The sequence below is a fragment of the Dromiciops gliroides genome, chromosome 1 (assembly GCF_019393635.1).
Source record: "Dromiciops gliroides isolate mDroGli1 chromosome 1, mDroGli1.pri, whole genome shotgun sequence".
Lineage (NCBI taxonomy): Eukaryota > Metazoa > Chordata > Mammalia > Microbiotheria > Microbiotheriidae > Dromiciops > Dromiciops gliroides.
Window position 1 is genome coordinate 737,926,259 of NC_057861.1, and position 20,801 is coordinate 737,947,059.

The 20,801-nt window shown below is 39.1% G+C and overlaps 1 protein-coding gene and 1 long non-coding RNA gene across 3 annotated transcripts in view; one reads left to right on the top strand and one right to left on the bottom strand.

Annotated features, from left to right (window-relative positions):
• The window catches only part of PTPRG (protein tyrosine phosphatase receptor type G), an 848,612-nt gene that overhangs the window by 443,226 nt on the left and 384,585 nt on the right, over window positions 1–20,801 (bottom strand). The gene's annotated exons all lie outside the window — the stretch shown is intronic.
• On the top strand, window positions 13,799–19,554 carry LOC122755631. Its single transcript, XR_006356398.1, has 3 exons — window positions 13,799–13,902; window positions 15,184–15,394; window positions 19,402–19,554. It is a non-coding gene; the product is annotated as an uncharacterized LOC122755631 (long non-coding RNA).

Consider the following 20,801-nt stretch of genomic DNA (forward strand, 5'->3'; position numbering starts at 1 on the left):
GATGCAATTGCACCACACGATAAAATGAATGTCATTTTCTCCAGTTGTCTGAAATTCACAAATTCTTTTCTTCATTCAATGAATGTGTATTGAACACACCTTTTGTGCCCAGAATTCTAAGGCAGGCTGGGCTGGACTGGGGAACCAGCAGGATACAAAGCAGTATAATATATGGTCAGTGTTCTTGAGGAGCTTACAATCTAGCTGGGGGGATAAAGAAAAACTCAGGTCTTCTTGCCTCCAAGTCAAGTCCTCTATCCATTGTGCCTTTTTATGGGAGACAGCAACATCTTTCAAACTTTGGTCACATATCAATACAAGTCAAAAGAGTGCTATACACCCAAAATATTAAAATGGGCCATGACTTCCATGGAGCAAATCAACAAATGCCTTTGGCCACACCTACACAGCCACATAAAGAGTCTAATCAGGAGAGATTTTGTTTTGGAGAGTTCAAAGATACAAATAATCTGTGTTGTTGTTGTTTATTTTCCCCTGAATGGTAGATTTTTTTTTTAAAAGTCTTAATTACGTGGCAAATTGCCACCAAACTCTTATTTCATCCGACTGAATAGATGCAATATTTGTTTTTCAGATAACTTTCAAGGAATTTTTTTAAAAGTTCTTAAACTTTTGTAGGCAGCAAAAGCTGAGTAATTGTTTAACATCTTAGTAGTAAAATACTTGTGTGGGCTCAGAAATTTGGAGCTGGAAGATACCTTAGAGACAAGAGTTCAACTGTTTTATTTTATAGGTGATAAAACTGAAGTCTAGAGACAGAGGTTAAGTGACTTGCCCAGAGTAACACAGTGTCTGAGACAGGATTGGAACACAGAGCTTCCTGACTTCTCACCCCATGTCCACAATGTTCTCTCTCAACACCAACTTTTCAATCCACTACCTTTTTTTTTTAAAGACTCAGCTCAAAACCCACCTTGTGCTAGAAGTCTTTCTTGTTCCCACTAGTAACCAGTAATTCTCTTCTGTATTTACATTTAGTAGTGTAACGATTGGAATGACGCCACCTGCTGGAGACTTACTGTAGAAAAGCTCCGCCATGAGGTAAAAGTCTCTGAGGGCAAGACCATGCGTCTTTTCTTTGCATCAGGAAGTGACATTTGCTTGTGGGAGGAGGAAGGGGGAGCCTGGCACTCTGACTCGCTCTTTTTCCTGTGGATTCTGACAGAGAACGGAGCTAGGAATGTTCTCATCCTTTAATAGATAGGAATCTAGGCCTTTCTCTTTCTCTTCACCAAATTCTTATTCTCCTTAATAAATGCTTAAAAGTCTAACTCTTGCTAAAGCTTGTCATTTATTGGCGACCACTCACTGGATTTTAGATAGTTTAGCTAGAATTCTAGCCTTAACAATAGAATCCACATATACCTCCTAAATAAATATTGACAGGCTGTCTTCCTCCTTAGAATGGAAGCACTTGGAGGGTAGACATTGGTTTACGCTTCTTCAGGGAACAAGGAGTGGTCAGCGATGTCTCAGTCCTGAGAGAATAGGTTTGGTGAGGGTGCTTTGGGAAGTGTCTGATTCTTGGGAAAGGAGGAGCCTTTGGATGACCGAGAATTCCATGACTGATTCTGGTCACATAGCCAGGTGGTAAGGTAACAGAATTTTGATTGGCTGCTGAGCTGGAAAGGCCATGCACAGACTAGGGGAAGTGAGTCTGTCTGTCCATCTGTTTGTCTTTCTATCTGTCTATCTCCCTCCTGCCCTCCTGTTTCCCTCTGTCTCTTTTCTTCCCTTTTCCCCAATCTCTCCCTTTTTCACTGCCTCCCTTTCTGTCTCTTTTCCCTCCTTCCCTCTCACTAGATCTCTCTCTGCATCTCTCTCCCTCCTTCTCGATCTGTCTCTCTATCTTTTTGTATTTCTCTCCCTCCTTGCCTCTTCCTCCTTCTCCATCCATACCTGTCCCTTCCTTCTCTCTATTTCTCTATCTCTGAATCTCCCTCCCCTTCTCCCCTTCCTCCCTCTTTTCTGTCTCTCTTAACATGGGAGTCAAGGACAGCTGTAAGCCTCCAGGAAAGGAGGAAGTGCTAACACCAGTGGCCTGATTCCCCATTTGGGTGGAAATGAAATCACGTTTCCGTGGCCCTCCTTTGCTTTATCCAACTGTTCTGCCTATTCTGTCCTGGGGAACCCATAAAAGAGTGGAAAACGCTATGACACTGTGAAATCTGGAAAGATCAGAACAGCGAGTTGCCAGTGGTCCAGTGACTGGGTTTCACACAATAGCAAGAGGTGATTTATTCATTAGCATTGCCACACTCAGAAGTGCACTTGACGGGGATGAGTGCCTTGTAGCAGATTCTCCCCAGGAATAGGGTGGCATAGAGGAGAACATACTCCTAGGTGTTGAGAGAAAATGTTTAGACTCTCTCCTTATGCTATTCTCAGTAAATAAATATCCTTTTATAAAAGCCAGTTGGTGTTAATTGGGTTCTGATGCTGGAGCACTAATGATTGGGTTAATCAATGATGTGATACATATGACCTATAACTAACAACTGATATTGGGGAGAACACACTAGAATGGGGGTTTGCATGTCAGTATCAGAAAGACCACCACTAGTCTTCTTGGGTACCTGATTCTAGACACATAATTTCTTCCACATGGAGAACTCCAAGTAGAAAAACTCCCTCCAAAATTGCATTATCTGTAACCACTTTGTGATTTATAGTCTAAGAGAGTTTTGAAAGGCTAAGCCTTGTGGTCACATGGCATGTATGTGTTTAAGGCAAGACTTGAACCCACAACTTATGGGCCTTGGAATCTTCCTCTTAAAAAAGAGTAGATGGGGGCAGCTAGGTGGCACAGTAGATAAAGCACTGGCTCTGGATTCAGGAGGAACTGAATTCAAATCCAGCTTCAGACACTTGACACTTACTAGCTGTGTGACCCTGGGAATGTCACGTAATCCTCATTGCCCTGCCCCCCCCCAAAAAAAAAAACAACTTGAAAAAAGAGTAGATGAAAAATGTTAATTTGATAATTGAGTATAATAATTCTTATAACAACAGTAAGAAAACAAAATTCAGAAAGCAGGAAAAGATGGTATCCTAGGTTTAACATCCTATAAAATATCTATGTATACATGTCTTTCCTATCATGTAAAAAAGATTAGATATATTCTGGTTGGCCACATTAGGCCTCAAGAAGCCCAATAGTTGGAAGCAACTAGGAGGCAGATTTTGGCCCTATATAAAGAAGGCATTTCTCAGGATGATTGCTATCCCAAAATGGATGTTTTGGGGGGTATTAGCTTCCCAAAACTGGGGGTCTTTAATCAGAGATTAGATAACCACTTGTCAGGGATTGTATAGAGGTTATTCACATTTCAGGAAAGAGGTTGAACTCAGATGATCTCAACAGGGGGATTCTATCATTTTAAAAGCCTCTGTGAAAAAATACTGTTAAAAGATAATTCACTTTAGGGAAAAAAAATCAAGAGATCAACTGTGGGATTGTTTTTCTTTTTGATCTTAAAAGCTTTTTGGTGGCAGGCATAATTTGTCACAAAGGGTGAAAAATTGTCCTTAATGGATAATTGTAAGACTTTGCAAAAATGTTAATAAATATACAGTATCTAGAAGTCAGAAGAACTTCAGAAATACCAGCAGATTCATGAGCAAAGCCCAATGTTCTCTGCTCGCTGTCACCTGTTATGAATCTAAAAATGTGATCAAGCTGACTGCATGATACTTAGGCTAAAAAAAGAAAGGAACCGTGAAAATGTTGCCAATTGTTGATGGAGGAAATGGAAGTTCTTAAAGTAACTTGCTTGTTGGCGTTGCTTTTGAGTCCACAGTAAAGGGAACATTGGATGTTCTGTTGTTGTTGTTGTTGTTTTTTTAATTTAGTGATTTGAACCCAAGTCACGGAAATGTGCTCACTTGTAATTTTGAAGAGAGGGAAATGGGTGTGTTACATATGGCTCTAAAGAAAGCTGATCTGACAGGTAATTTCAGTGAGACCATTGGCCCAGAACTTTCCCAGAGAACAACAATTTATAACATGCAGGAATTGTATCAATTATGTGACAATTTTCTCACCCAAGCTGAAGGTGTAAATGTATGCAAGGAGCCCAATAGAAATTCCTTCTGGATTAGAAATGGTAGTCCTGAGTGGGAGGGGGGAATGGTGATAGCTCCAAGCAAGAAGGGGAGGTAGGACAATGAACAGTGGAAGAACATCCAAAGTGGAGAGTCAGCAAGAGTGGGGCCCAAAGTGAGTTGGAATTAAAATTCTTTCTACCTTTTTTTTTCCTTTAAAATGTATGTATGTATTTATTTATCTATTTCTTTGTTTATTTCTTTATCTATTTATCCATCCATCAATTAATTAATTAATTGATTAATTAATTAATTAATTATTTGCAGGGCAGTGAGGGTTAAGTGACTTACCCAGCCTCACACAGCTAGTAAGTGTCAAGTGTCTGAGGCTGGACTTGAACTCAGGTCCTCCTGAATCCAGGGTCCATGCCAGGTGCCACCTCGCTCCTCTCTACCTTTTCTTCTTGGGATATTCTAAGTGCGAAAGTGTGAATCATCTTGAGTCAAAAACGAGGCCTGGGTTTAAGTTGGATATGTTATCTTGTCCCTAGAATTCAAATTTTCTAATGAAATATCTTTCATAGATGGAGGCGACATTGCTGATGCCAAGGCAACAATATCTTTTACTGGATTCTAGCCCATGTCTGAATAGACTAGTCAATAATAAACTGTATAAGCCCAGGTGCCTATGTTAGCTAAACGTTCTGTAAAAAGATGGTATTGTTAGTATGGATAATGATGGTGGTCATGATGATGACAATTTCCTCCCTAATTGCCTGATATTTTGTATATATTTGCATTTATTCCAATTATGTTTTTGATAAGCATGTTCATATATGTCCTTGTCTCGCCCATTAAATCTAAGCCCCTTCCAATAGGGAATATTTCATTCATTGTCTCTGTATTCCCAGCATCTAGCACTTAATACATATTTATTGACTGGTTGATAGAAATAGGAGGATAAGATTAGGAAAGCATTTTCTATCCAATATTTCAATTGATTGTCACAACCAACCCTTGGAGGTGAGTGCTAAACATATTCCGATTTTACCTAGGAAGAAAATGAAATTCAAAACTAATAAATATCAGAGGCAAAATCTGAATCCTGGTATTCTTGACTCAAGCACACGATGCCATTTTTTCTTCTTAATCAGAACTTCTTTGGTATAGGAAACTCTAAAGAATGAAACTCTCTCTATCAATGCAGATTAAAAGCCCTATGCAAGGGGCAGCTAGGTGGCACAGTGGATAGAGCACCGGTCCTGGAGTCAGGAGTACCTGAGTTCGAATGCGGCCTCAGACACTTAACATTTACTAGCTGTGTGACCCTGGGCAAGTCACTTAACCCCAATTGCCTCACTAAAAAAAAAAAAAAAAGCCCTATGCAATATGAGCCCAAATACCAAAACTGGACAAAAATTATAAATGTCTAAGCTTGAAATATGGAAAATGAATCAGAGATTATAATTTGTTTACCAAGAGCACACCAAAATAGTTGCTTAATAGATTCCAGAAATTCAGTTCTAGAACACAAATAAAAACAAAACCAAAATATTTAAATGACTTGCTATTGATCACAGAACTAATAAGTTCCAGAGGAGGGATATGAACCCAGGTCATTCTAATGCCCACTCCAATCATCTATCAGGTTTTTTTTTTTTAATATAAGACATGCCTTTTTGTACTAGCATGAGAATATAATATACAAATATAATGTACAAAACAGGAAGAGTTGTTTCCTAGGCACTTGAAGATATTGATCCTTAATCAGGCAAAATTCTGTTAGCAGAGACCCTTCCCCAACTAGTTGATCTACTTGACTTGATGATGGTGGGTTTAAGCTGAAAACAGAAAGAAGTCAGAAATAGAAAAATAACCTAGTCATTTAACCTTGGCATTTGAAATGCCCATGTATTAGAGAAATATTATTATATATTATTAGATAACTACATAAGTGAAATGAGGATTTTTTTTTTTCACCAGCAGAAGGTGCAAGGTCAGAGAATCTTGCTTTGTCTCTCATTATCCATGTAACACTTGGCAAATGTTGGTTTGGTAACACAAATGGCCTCCCTCTTTTATGTGCCTGAGAAACTCCACATTGGAGAAAGAGATAACAAAGTATGGTACCCACACATCTGTGTCTACCCACCACAGAATGGGTCAGGGCTTTCCGATAGAATTTGGTCATTGGCAACAGGTAACCTTGGATAATGCATAACGGACCTAAATAAGTCTTCTTTCCATGTTCTAACCCAAAAGCAAGTGTTTGATGATTGATCATAAGATTGTCATTATTGAACTAGAAGAGACCTCAGAAGACACCCTCTCTTTCTAAAGCAGAGGAAACTGAGGCCCAAGGAAGATGCATTCATCTGGAACCAAGGTCTTTGGACTCCAGAGCCATCCCTATTGCCAGAAATACACCAGAACAGTTAATTTTCTCTTACTCTCCCCATCCTATTGGTTTTACACAGAAACAATGAAAAGGGTTACAGTGGATTCCTAAGTAATGGTGGATAAAATATTTCCTCTTTTATGTGGGGGGCTGAGGGGTAGAGGGAAGAATCACCCCATGTTTTTAAGAAAGAACAATTACCAGAGCCATTTTCCCCCGTGACTGTAGATGAAAAGTGAGATACAATTTGATTTTTGCTGGATAATCCATTGCTATTATTTAAATATAAAAGATGTGCATTAAAAATATATAGTTATAATGAAATTGTTTGTATGTGGCTTTTCATCTATAACAGTGGGGAAAATTGTCATCGGTAACTGTGCTTTCTTAACAATACCCTTGGAGTATTGGAGTATAATCTCCTGCTATCTTTTTTAAAGTACCAAATAGTATCTAAGCTCTTTACTGGTTTGACTGTCCTAAATAAAAGCAATCAGAGTGGACCATAAACTTGAATAACGTACTCCCTGGGCTCCTGGAAATGAGGATGCGCACACGGTCAGCCTGTGGGTGGGTAAAGTACTATAGGAGCAGAGGGAGTACTTTTTGTCATTAAAACTTAAGCCAGCCAGGGACAGAAAAGAAGGGTTGTTCCCGAAAGACCCATCTGATTTACCTTAACTGTAGAGGTACCAAGGACAAGGTGGCAGAAGGAAGCTACCTGAATGAGAGCAAAATGGAGAGGATTGGAGTCCACAGACTACTTTATAAAAGAAAGGGGAAAAAATGGAAAAAAAATGAACAATGTCATAGTCCTGCTTAAGGAATGTGACATTCAACAGAAGGGAACTCTCTAGCTAATAGACACCTTGATCAAGTGTCATACTTTGTTTTCTGTAGTCAGCCTGGATAGACTCCTCTGAGAATTCTTTTTTTTTTTTTTTTTTTTTTGGTGGCGCAATGAGGGCTAAGTGACTTGCCCAGGGTCACACAGTTAGTAAGTGTCAAGTGTCTGAGTCTGGATTTGAACTCAGGTCCTCCTGAATCCAGGGCCAGTGCTTTATCCACTGGGCCACCTAGCTGTCCCCTGAGAATTCTTTAAAAGAGTTCCTGAACAAATCAATCACCAGAAATTTATAAAGTGTTTAGTAAAGAATGTGGCAGACATTGGGCCAACTGCTGGGCATGTGAATACAAAAGTGAGGCAGTCTCTAGCCTCAGGGAGCTTATATTTTATTTTGAGGAAACATGTTCACAGGTAAGTAAAAGGGGATCACATATGAAATAAATATACTGTGGTGGGGAAGAGTCAGGCAAGGCCACTTAAAAGAGGTAAAACCTGAGTTGATTCTTGAGGGTACTAGGGGATCCAAGAAGTAGAACTGAGGCAAGAATGCATTTTAGGCATAGCTTAGGTCTGAATGTGTGTTTTAGAAGGAGGTAGTTGTTCTGATTTGCCTCTCCAGAAAAATGGGCATCACTCTAAACGTGGCTAATTCTTTAGCATCTGTGATGTAGCTTTCTTAGGGTGCCAACAACTTTACCTATATGGAGAGTTCTACCCACAATTCCAACAGGTGAAAAAATGACAGCTGCAAATGATGTATAGCTGAGGGATTGACAAGGTTCATTTTTTTTTTTAAACGGGGCAATGAGGGTTGTGACTTACCCACCGTCACACAGCTAGTATGTGTCAAGTGTCTGAGGCCAGATTTGAACTCAGGTCCTCCTGAATCCAGGACCAGTACTTTATCCGCTGTGCCACCTAGGTTCCCCAACAAGGTACATTTTGAGGAATTCTATATGCATGTTATTTAATGCTATATATGACTCCATGATCAAAATACAAATTGATATAATTAAAGTACATTTTAGCCAGTTTCAAGCCAGAATATATATGGATTATAGTCAAAATGGTGGTTTCTCATACATACATACATACACATCTATATGTCATGTCCCAGGCATCTAAGACTGTATATTACAGTAGAGTTGTTAGTCTGCAATAATAGAGGGATGTAACCCAATGAGACTTCTTTGCACTGATTTAATTATAAATCCAGGTGAAAATTCACATGCACTCACATATACACACATAAAACCACACATACTCTTAAAAACACAGAATGTAGATAGCATCATTTTTATTTTGGATATAAATGTATATGTATGTATATATATACACATATGTGTGTATACACATACATATATAAATCTATATACACACATATACACACAGACTTAAATATCCATTAAATATAGCTACATGTAGATGGATAAGTAGATCGAAATTAGAGGGTGAGAGAAAGTCAGACAGACATTTAAATGCATGAGCGTCTTCTTTGAAATTGTCAACCCCATCAGGGCAATTTTAAAAGTAATTTGCTGAATGTTTCTAGGAAATACAAGTACTCTTCATCATTCCATGATTAAGTCCTGACAACATAAGAAATCACAGAACAAGAAAGGGTATCAACTAATGACTTTAACTTTAATTAAAAGCCCATATTTCATTATGGTTTCACTGAAATTAAAATACCACCTCCCCTCTATTCCCACCTGCTCTCCATGAGTTTCTGTTTCTCTAATGAAATCTACCCACATTCCATGGTTGAATTTACCAAGGAAGACTGAAACCATCACTTCTCTATAACTTGGCACTCTGAGATGAATTAAGTTCAAGTTCAAAGACTGTCATTCAACAAAAACCAGAGCTCTTGCTTGTGATTCCAGTCACTTCAAACACAAGTGCTAAAACAGTCGATTGAGACCTTCGCTTATTCTGCAATGTGATGATGGTTGCAGGCTGTCTCATAAATACCTCTTGTTTCATTTTGTGTAAAAAAAAAAAAGTATTCACATTCATCTCAGGTCACAAGTGAAATGAATTGAAGAGGTCTAATTCATCATCACCTTTTGGGCACTGATCCACACTGAAAAATTCTATCCAAAGGACTATGTGGGCTAATGGAAGGCCTTTTCTGAAAGGAGGTGAACAATTAAAAATCATATGAGACCAGAAGAGGTCATCTATTTTAGATTTATTTCAGACTGGGGGAAAACTGATAATTAAATATGTAAGAATGATAATGAAATAAGTCACCTAGCTCTTGAAAACCATGAAGCATTTTGCATTTCAAGATTTTTTTTCTTTTTAAATCTTTTTAAAAATGTGAGATAGCACACACACAGAAAAGAGTGAATAACCTCCAGGAAACTATTTTATATACAAGAAGCACGTTTGATTTGTGTTGTTTTGAAAAATAGCACCTTTTTTTTTTTACAGGTTATAAGACTCTGACACATTTTACATGTCTGGATATGGTAAGAGAAAATGCCAGGTTAAACAATGAAAAGCTGAAAGAAAAAAAATGTTTTGTAATGTGTACACAGGTGTGTACATTGCTTTTGATTACAGCAGCATCAATCATGTAGTTTTGTAATAATATGGCATTTTATTATACCTGGGAAATGTCATGGTACAGTAGATATCCTGATAGAAACTTACAAGGCTTGAAGAGAGAGCAGCATTTCAGTCCCCCACCATCCAACCCAAGCATGTCTTTAAAAAACAAAAACAAAAGACAATGTGTTTCTGTCATTCCACAGACAGAGTGCCTTGGCGATATTAGAGAATAATTCAGTTTTATGTATACTAGCACTGAACAGTTTCCTGTAATTTAAAAGCTCATAAACTTCCATGACTGGTTCTGGAAAATACTGGTCCTATCCACAAGAGATAAATTAATCCTCTCTTCATATATTCCAACAACTGCTGTGACATTTCTTCCTATAAATTCATTTGATTTCTTCTTTGAGGTAGAAAACGGTAGATACAAATGAAGAGCCCCCTCCATCCAAAGTTTCTTATTTGGAAAATGTAACTGACCTAAGTTTTTATAAGATGGAGATAGACTATGATTGTCATCAAGATTAGGGTATAGGATTCATAAATATAAGTTACAGTGCCTATTGGCTTTGAGACGAACCCCAAGTATGTCATCCTGTTTGGGGGAAGATAGCAGATGATGATGATGACGACGATGACAATGACGACAATGACAACGAAGACTAACATTTATATAGGGCCATGATATTAATGATGGCTTGCACATTTGTAGTACTGTAAGATTTGGAAAGTGTTGTTTTTTTTTAATTGAAATAACAACTCTATGGTTAAAAATAAATAAACTAAGGGAAGAAGGAAGGAAGGAAATAAGCATTTATTAAACACTTACTGTATGCCAGGCACTGGGCTAAGGGCTTTACAAATATTATCTCCTTTGATCATCACAACAGTTCTGTGAGGTAGGTGATACTATTATCCCTGTTTTACAGATGAGAGAATTGAATGGTAGAGGTTAAGCAACTTGGCCAGGGCCACATAGTTTGGAATTATCTGAGGCAGGATTTGACCTCAGGTCTTCCTGACTCCAGGTTCAATATTTAATCTATCTGCTAAGCCACTTAGTTATCTAAAAGATGGCCCTTCTGTTACTAGAAATCAGAGAAACAGAGGGTTTTAGTGACAACAAAACACAACTCTATTGCCTGAGGATAGCCCTGGGAAACAATTTTTATCTAGGTCCCAGCAAGCCTAGGATTGGACAAACTAGATTTGGATTGTGGAGCTAGAGGTCTGAAGACAAATTTTGGACACCATTATCCTTATGGCTCAGACCTTAATCTATCAAAGATGAAGGACACTATCAATTGTCATGAGCAACCCAAGTCAATTTCCAAAGACAATTTCCTAAAATTCAGCATTCTGGTCAATTTCCTTAAGAGGATTTCTATCACAGTTAGATGGGTGATAAGTAAAAAAAATTAATCACTTATTTCAAAAATTATTACTAATATTTGTCCTAATAGTCATCCTAATGAGTTCATTAGAACAAAATTCATAAAATGTAATATGCTTTATTGAAGGGGGAAAAGATTGTCCATATAAAAAGCCAATGAATTGTTTCATGTTCTTGCTACATGATGAGCTCTACTTCTACATTGAATAAATGTTTCAATTTTCAATATACCCAATATATATGCATTGGAAGAAAGATCACGTCTCCTCATAGTATTTTTAGACTCACCTTGCATTTCTTCCACATGGACTATATACTCTGTAATTGCACTGTCTTTTTATGCCATTACACATTTTTCTACTTATGGATCAACCATTTTAAATTGCTTTTAATAATTTTATGGTTTATCATTGATATCATACATTTATTATTTGTCAGTTCTATTGTTTTTACATTATAGTTACTTTTTGATTTACTTTTTCTCTCCCTCCAACCTAGTTAGCCTTCCTTCTCTTGTAAATAAGAAAAACAATTAAGCAAAATCAGTTGATAGAACAACTATACTTTGCAATATACCTATCATTCCACAATCATAGTCTTTTACCTCTCATTATAGAGAGAAAGATACAAGATGGATCATTAAAATCACATGAACTTCAACTTTGTTCAAGTGTATTTTCATTTACATTATTGTAGTCCTTGTGCAAATTGTTTTCCTGGTTCTACTTGTTTCTCCATGCATCAGTTCTTAAAAGTCCATCCATGTCTCTCTGAATTCTATGTATTTGTCATTATTCCTGTTGCAAAAAAAATCCCATTACATTTATGTACAATAATTTGTTCAACTATCCTCCAATTCTGTGTACCCATTTCATTTCCAATTTTTGACTACCAGGAAAAGGACTTCAGCAATCATTTTCGGTCTGTAAAACTATTACATACACAATGTAGTTCTACTGTGATCTTGTGCCATTATCCTTTTAAAAGGTATCCTAGGGCAAACTCAGACAGGGAACAGCAGACCACCCAGAGCTCCCAAATGATAGTCTGTACCTTTCAAGAACCAGTCAAAAAGGCAGCCCAAATGGGATAAACCTCTTTTGACTGACAACTGAGGAAGATGGACTCATTCTGTTTCAATGGTACAGGATATAAGTAATCTAAAAACAGCCAACTGGGATATTTGCCCAGACCAAAGTCACAGCGCATTGCTGGCAGGGCCCCTATTCAGCTGGACTGTTCCTACATTTAGAATACAATGCTAGAATCATTTAATTAAAGATCAAGGAAGAGCTGATAAGCAGAGACCTGAAATGTATTTTGCAGGGGGCGGGGAGAAGGAAGAGTTAAATATTGAAAATTATATGGACCCCTCAGTCTACCATGGAGAAAGATTTTACATACAAATAATCATGACTCCCCCAACAAAGTGAATTTAAGTAATAGTTATCTTGCTTTGAAACCCAGTTAAAAATTACTGAGTTATAAAAGTTACTGAGAAGACAGCTCTGTAGATTGGTAGGGCAGGAAGGGAACAAGCTCAAGTACTAGAAATTGGGTACCTGGATTTCAAACCAACTGGGAGGGAGGAAGGGAGGAATTGAGAGAGAGGGGGGGGGGAGGGAGAGGGAGAGGGAGAGAGAAGTAGAGGAGGAGGAGAAGGAGAGATAAAGAGAAATGATAAACTCAGATGGTACAACTGTCTTTATGTGTTTTGTGAATATAACCCAGAAACTTGATATGAAGTTCTGCTGTGCACTTCTCTCAATATGGCAATTCTGAGCTCTAAATAAATGTAGTCAGGAGGGAAAAACAGATTTTCCACTTGGTCTCCTTACATCCCAGACTATACCCCTCCACAATCAATCCTCCACATTCTCTCTCTCTCTCTCTCTCTCTCTCTCTCTCTCTCTCTCACACACACACACACACTTGGCTGGAGCAGGGAGAGATCACAGGACTTGCTGTGGGTCACGTTATTTCACTACTAGCCATGCTCTACTCAACTATCTGGATTTTCTCTACAATGTGTTGCACCCTCTCCCCTACTCTCTGCCACTCCCCATTCCTTTTCAGCTTCTTTTTATGTTTTGTCTTCCTCCATTAAAATGTGAACTCTTTGAGGTAAAGAACTGTCTGTCTTCCTTTCTCCTTCTATCTATATTATCAGTATTTAGGACAGTGTCTGGAACATAGTAATTGCTTAATAAAGGCTGGTTGATTCAAATTGACAAAGCCAGGAGTTATCAGAAGCAAAACTTGAACTAAGGCCTTTCTGATTACAAGACCCCTACTCTCTATCCACTATAAGAGCATCAATACGATTAAGCAATTATTAAGCACCAATTGCATGCCAAGCACTGTGCTAAATGGTATGTCATTTGATTCTCACAACAACCCTGGGAGGTTTTTGCATCCCCACTTTTACAAACAAAGAAACTGAGGCAGGCAGCAGTTGCCCAGGATCACATATTTGATAATATCTGCAAATGATTTTGACCACAGGTCTTCTTGACTCTAGGCCCAGAGCTCTATGCACCCTAGATGTCCTATATGTTATCTTGGAGAAAGTCTTCAAGAATGCCTGTGCCTGGATTTAAACCTAACCTTGGACCCTTGCTAGCTGTGTGACCATGGGTAAGTATCACTTACCCTACCCGGGGCTCAGTTTCCTCATTTCTAAAATGGGAATAACACAAGGTCTATCAAATACCAAGTTTCTAGTGCTGGCTAAATGCATTCTAATGTCTTCAGTTAAATGACTAAAAGCATCTTTTGTCATTTACTTTTTATTCAATACGCCGCATTTTAGCACAAACCTACAAAAAAAAAGCTCAGTGTCCAAACAAGAATCCTCAAAGGCTCGTTATGTGCTAAAACAAAACAAACACTAGCTGTATTGATGAGAGGCTGTTGGAGACACAAAATCAAGTTTCAGCTAAGTCTGGATAGATATCTCAATTTAAAAATTTTTTTTTCTCCTTTGCTACTGAGGTAGTACTGAAGCCAGTCAGACCTGATATATACTGACTTTGTGTCCCTGGGTAAGTCACTTAACTTTTCAATGCCTTTGCCCACTCTCTGGGATTCTAAATTGGAAAGGGAGTGTCTGCCAGAATTGGTAGAAGGAGTTTCCTCTCCAGAGAGTGTCCTATTATTAAAAAAAAAAATCACAGGTCTAGCCTTGTCCCCTATTATCTACCTAATGAATATCCTTTATCTTAGTTCCTTCCCTGGCTTCAGAAGATCTGAAGGGCACTAAAAACAACCACTCTAAATATAATCTCTCTGAAGTAACAATAACTTCCCTAAATAAACCCCATTTCCTTCCTATGATTCACAGGAATCTGTAACAAAGAAATCAGAGAATGCCCTGATCTGTAAGGGTCTGGTTAGCATCACTACCTCTAGAAAGACCAAACACAGAGACCTGGATATCCAGGTCACAATCTGTATGACACACAGTTACAGAGCAAGCCAAACATGACTCTGCCTGTTTTTATCTGAGTCTTAGTCGACAGCACCGAATGAACCACCACAGACCACAGCGAGGTACAGAGGAACCCTTTATGGGGCACTGTGGGAAATACAATACAATAAAATAAAATGAAATAAAAGACATGCCACCTGGCTTTTACAACTGTACAACCTAACAGGGGAGACCAGAAAATCATACATGGAAACTGACAGAAGACTGTGCGAGGTGATTTCTTACTAACTAGTGCAAACTCATTCAGATCAATGATAAAACAGGAGCTGCAAAGAATGGAAGGAAGGCAGTCAATGGGCATTTATTAAGCCAGGCATTAAAGTTGGGGAGATAAATACAAATGAAGAGAAAGACAGACCTTGTGCTCAAGGAGCTTCCATATTTTAAAAAATGATTACTATTATTATTATTTTAAATTTTACTTTAAGGGACCTTACATTCTAATGGCAGAAGACAACACAGGAAAGGGAGCTAGAAAAGAAGGAGGAGAGAAGATACCCACATAGAAGCATGGAGACTCCCAAACAGATCTGGGAGCAGAAGAAAGCATGGCCACATGAGATCCTTCCACAAAATGCAGCCCTCGAGAGCAAGTCACCACTGGGACAAATGGGCCTCAAGAGTGCAGGATGTTTCAAGGTGAGGAGGGTGTACAAAACATGAATCCAAAAGACCTGGTCGTGATAAATACTTGTATCTTTGATCCCAGGCCATTAAACCCCTTATGAGTCTATAACATAAAGGTGATAATGATTATGTGACCTGATTTGCCAGGCTGTTTTTGAAATCCATGCAGTTGATGGATGCAAAACTCTTTATAAATGGAAAGGGCAAGACTGAAATGACACTGAGGGTCACATCCACAATGTGGATCATAGTGAAAGAAAGGCCAGTGACCACTGCTCTCTTTGAAGCATAGATGGTTATTTTTGATTTTCCAGTATATCTATAGCAACCATCATGTTTCTACTGTCAAATGGAAAACAGCTTGACAACAAAAACCTAGCAATGGGTTAACCTGTAAAATGTTTCCCTCAGTTTTCTGTCTTTTAGACATAGCTGAAGCACAGAAACATCAGCTCCTGACTAGTGTTGATAATTATAATGTGGTTGATGCTGTTCTAAGGTATATCCCAAGCCTTCTATCTGTCACCTAAACCATCTAGGCTCTGGTTCTAACATTTCCAAACTCAGGGACTCACCTAGAAAACTCCTGAAATCAAGAAACAGAATTTAAGAACAAAAGGTAACAAAATCAACTCTGAATTTGATATAGCTTGGCACATTTGTTTAGCAGGTAAACAAGATAATGCAAGAAATAAAAGGGGTTGGGGCAGCTAGGTGGCGCAGTGGATAGAGCACCAGCCCTGGAGTCAGGAGGACCTGAGTTCAAATTTGACCTCAGGCACTTAACACTTACTAGCTGTATGAAGCTGGGCAAGTCACTTAACCCCAATTGCCTCACAAAAAGAAAGAAACAAAGAAAAAGAAATAAAAAGGGTCACAGGGCCATAGATTTAAGAGCAGAAAGCCATTTAGACTCATTTTAAAGATAAGGGATCTGAGGCCCAGAGGATTGCCCATGAGAGGTTGGCCAAGAAATGCTTCTCAGTATCAGTTTGTGAAAGGATGAGCCATGGAAATAAAAACTACTGGGATAAATATTAATAACTTCTGGTAGAAGCAAGGGGAAAGAATCAAACAAACTCTTAGGACTTCTGTCGATGGACCACAGGCTTAGAGACTTGAAGGCACTCTTAGAGGGCATCTGGTACAATCATTTCAATTTACAGAAGAAAATGGCAGTTAAGAGACTTGCCCAATGTCATACAGGTGATCAAGGGCAGAACCAGGTTTGTACCTCAGTTTTCTGACTCAAAATGCTTCCTTCTTTCCACTGCCCCGTACTGTCTCCTGCAAATAGCAGGTGCTTGTTAAGTTCTTGTTGAATGAGTGAACAAATGGATGGGCAGACCCAATTCCTCTAGAAATAAAACAAAGGTCATAATTTTACCTATCCATCAAGTCAAAAGGAGATTTAAAAAATCTGTCCTTTGAGCTAAATTCAGGGATACACTTCCTGTTAATCAATAGGTCCCTGGGTGTACAATTGACCACATTGGGCGCTGGAGCCTGGCGGTAGCTTAATGCAGGGAATCGCTGAGCACACATTAAGATGTCAACATGCAGGCCTCATTATGCTCTAGCCATGGTGGGGCTGCTTTTGTAATCCCTGGCCCCACAGTGCTAAGCTAACCGCCATCAGAGAAAAGAAGCCGGAGTTATCTCCTTACCCTGTTGTACCTACAGCGTAGGAAACTCATGTTCTTCCGCATCTCACTTTCCCCTAATTCTGCTCTCAACTTTTTTATGTCGACTTGGCTTCAGCCTCCTCTGGAAGCCATTATTCACCTTCTCATTCACTAAATCGCGAGCATTTTCTGTGAGACATCCCAGCACTAGTCAGCCAGGGACTGAAAAGACTGATCTCAGCTACTGTCTTAATGGCTAAAATAAGAAATACAAACCGAAGGAAAGAAAACTCACCTCTTATCTCTTGTGACGATGCACATTCTGCCTTGCCTTTTCTCTGGGGGCAAAGCTCATTACTTGTAGAAGGGAAGGGAGGGAGGTGAGACTTCCTACAGGACAGTACTTTTGTTTTGTCCTTAAACAAAGGATTGAATTTGGATCTAGAGGACCTGAAATTGAATCCTGTCTCTGACCCTCTCTGGATGACCTCAACTCCACTATAGACAAAGAGCAGTTCCTCTGGACACAGAGGACCTGTGCCCAAACCTGACTCCGGTGCTCAGCACCTGTGTGCCTCTCAGCAAGTTTCTTCATTCCCCTAAACCTGTTTCCTCAGGGGACCCCTTCCACTCTAGACCTAGAAAGAGAGCAATCCCAATTGCTTTAAACATGCTGTCTCACTTTCCTCATCAGTAAAATTAGGAAGGTCTGACTCTATGATTTCCAAAGACCTTTCTGGTTCTAAATCAATTAAAGGGGATAAGTTGGGATTCTTTACAACCCTTAGCATGCTATATAAATATTCAAGCTATTATTATAAAGAACCCCCTGATCTTTCTAGAATAAGTCAGCACCTACTTAGTCCTGCACTATTTATTGTTGGGGTCTACAGACTGAAGACAAGCCAGGGCTCAGGGCCTTGAAGAAATTTAAGCCTAAAAGGTAAGAAAGTCCAAAAGAAAAACAAAGAGCTAAAATAGGAAATAACTAGGCACAAACAATTCCATCTTAATACATGTATAATGACTAAACCTTTAGAAGACGATGAAGGAGATTTTTTACAAGGGAGAATAGCCAGGTGAGGATATTCAGGAGAGTTGGTTTTGGTTTCTTTGTTTGTTTGGGGTGGGGGGCAATGGCAATGTGTGGAGTGTCTGAGGGTAGATTTTGAACTCAGGTCCTTCTGAATCCAAGGCCCATGCTTTATCCACTGTGCCACCTAGCTGCCCCCTCAGGAGAGTTTTTAAAAGTGAGAGCACTGCACTAGAAGAAGCAACTGGGGTGCTTAGAAAAAGGCTTAGAAAACACAAGCGCGTGCGTGTGCACACGCTCACGTGCACACACACACACACACACACACACACACACACACACACACACACACACACACACACTCCAGGACACAAACGTAGGCTGGTTGAAATTTTTAATACACTGGACCAGAAAGTTAGGAACCAACATGATTTTGACAAGCTGATACGACAGGCCAAATTCAGTTTTCCCCTCCTTGGGCAGCATGGTTACCCCTACTTTCAGGGGCTCACCATATTAGGACTGGACTTGGAGAGGACCTTTAATATACTTTGGTTAACTGAAGCTCAGAATAATCTAAGCCAAGCAATCCACCAGTCTCAAACTTCCATAGTAGAAGGGATTATATTCAGCCGCAAATCTAATAGTTATAAATCACATCTTATTTTAGCTACATTTAATGTATGCTATACAAAATGCTTTTGTATTGAAAAGCTTTCTAAGTTATCAGTTTTGTAAATTACCTGCATTTTCATATGTCAATGTACTTTAATATACCAAAGACCTGGGTTTTCTGATGTGTGAGTGCTCTCGCCAATGATATACATCTCCATCCCTCTATAACTTAGTTCTAGAAAGTAAACTCCTTGAGGGTAGGGTCTTTTTCATTTTTGTATTTTTATCTCCAGTGTATAGTATGATGCCTGGCACATAGTAGGTGCTTCTAGAATACTTACTACTTGTTAATCTAGTGGATAATTCTTAAGGGTTGTGGTGAAAAAATCCACTATCCAATGACCAAATTGATGATGAGTCTTTCTGAATTTGGCTACACTGGTCTTCATAAAACAGACAGAATTTGTTCTTACCAGGGCCATATTTGATGCCTTCCCAGTCTGGTAGGAAATGCTAGGAGTTAAACTCTGCAATGATCTGGACCTCAGAGTCACATCTATTCTATAATGAGAAATCAGAGTGGGATATCAGTGAAGGATTATCAAGACACATCAGTATTTTTTTTCCCATTTGGGGAGGGTGGGTACATCTTAGTAAATCTATATCTGAGATAGGAAGGAAGGAAGAAAAGACAATAAATCCACCACTCCATTCTGCAGTTTTTCAGTGTGATCTTTGTTTTTCAGGTTATCTCAAGGGAACTCTTTTTTCCTATGCTATTACAGCAAGTGTTTTGACTAGAATAAAACACTCCAGTGTCCCAGAGAGCAGCAGCATTAGGCGCCCATCCTTCCTTTCTTCAAACAGTCTCTTATTCCACAGTCTCTGAACCATTTGATAAGAACTGCATTACTGCATCATAGCCCAGATGGGTTGTTGTGCTATCCTGCTGAAAAGGACTCCGGTGCTCCTGACTTTGACCCAGAAAACCGTCTTTAATAAAATTTGACATGAGAGACACTGAACTGACAAAGAGTTTGAGATGTGAATGTCTAGCTCCTTCAGTCTTTCAAATACCAACAGCAGTGGGGAAGAGGGTGGGAAACCAGAGTGCTTGTGTCAGAAAGGTGTGACACTAATGTGGATACAGAGCCAAGATTGGGATCCAGCTCTGCTTTCGCAGAATGCAAGACAATCTTAAGACAGAGCAAAGTTAGAAGGGAAGTGGCTGCCTGCATGGCATGCTCATCGCTTAAACACTCCATTTCATTCCAAGGTACCAAAACGATAATAGACTTTATTCTAATTGGATTGTCTGCAATGAGCCAATTTAAGTGCTAAATGCTGCGAATTATTCAGCATGACATAGCAATGCAACTATCAGAGACACTGGAGGGCATGGGCGGTGGAAAACGCAAGTTCTCAAAGCATAATCTGGAGCCACAAGTCTGACTTGGCAAACCTCCACCCCACAAATACATATTGTTTCAACAGCTGCAGGGTGCTCACAAAGCACTGGCTGATGCCTTGACCCAAAATGTATCTGCCATCAGCCAAAAGGGCAAATAAAAGGATTTTTGTAGTGTTTCAACTTTCAAACTGATGCCTGGGGGTTGTAACTAACTGTTGGAGGGTTTTAGATTCCAGGTGTCACAAAGCATCTTTGCTGACAGTTGGCATAATCGATAGTTAGACACTTAGTCTCTCCTACATTTCCACACTTATCACATACAAATCTGAAAAATTACCAATGACTCACAATTGTATTTTTATCTTTCCCTGGCCACTATTCCTTAAGACATTTAAAGATGTAGAATTAAACATTATCTTTGAGAACTCTACCTTCTTTTTGGCTCACCCACTGTAAACTTGCTTTGTAGTTACAGAAAAGACCTAGAACGAGGGTCTGGAGATCTGTATTTGAGTAGGTGGCTTAATGCCAAACCAGCTGTGGGATATTAAACAAGCCCCTTTATCTAGACGGCCTCAGATTCCTCAAACCACAACTCAGGTCCATCTCCTCCATCAGATTTTATGAATTAATTCAGGTCCCCTACTCTCAAAATTCCTTTTTATCACTCGATATTTACTTAACTGTATATACATTTATTTCAACAGCTAATTTCATAAGCTACCTGAAAGCAGG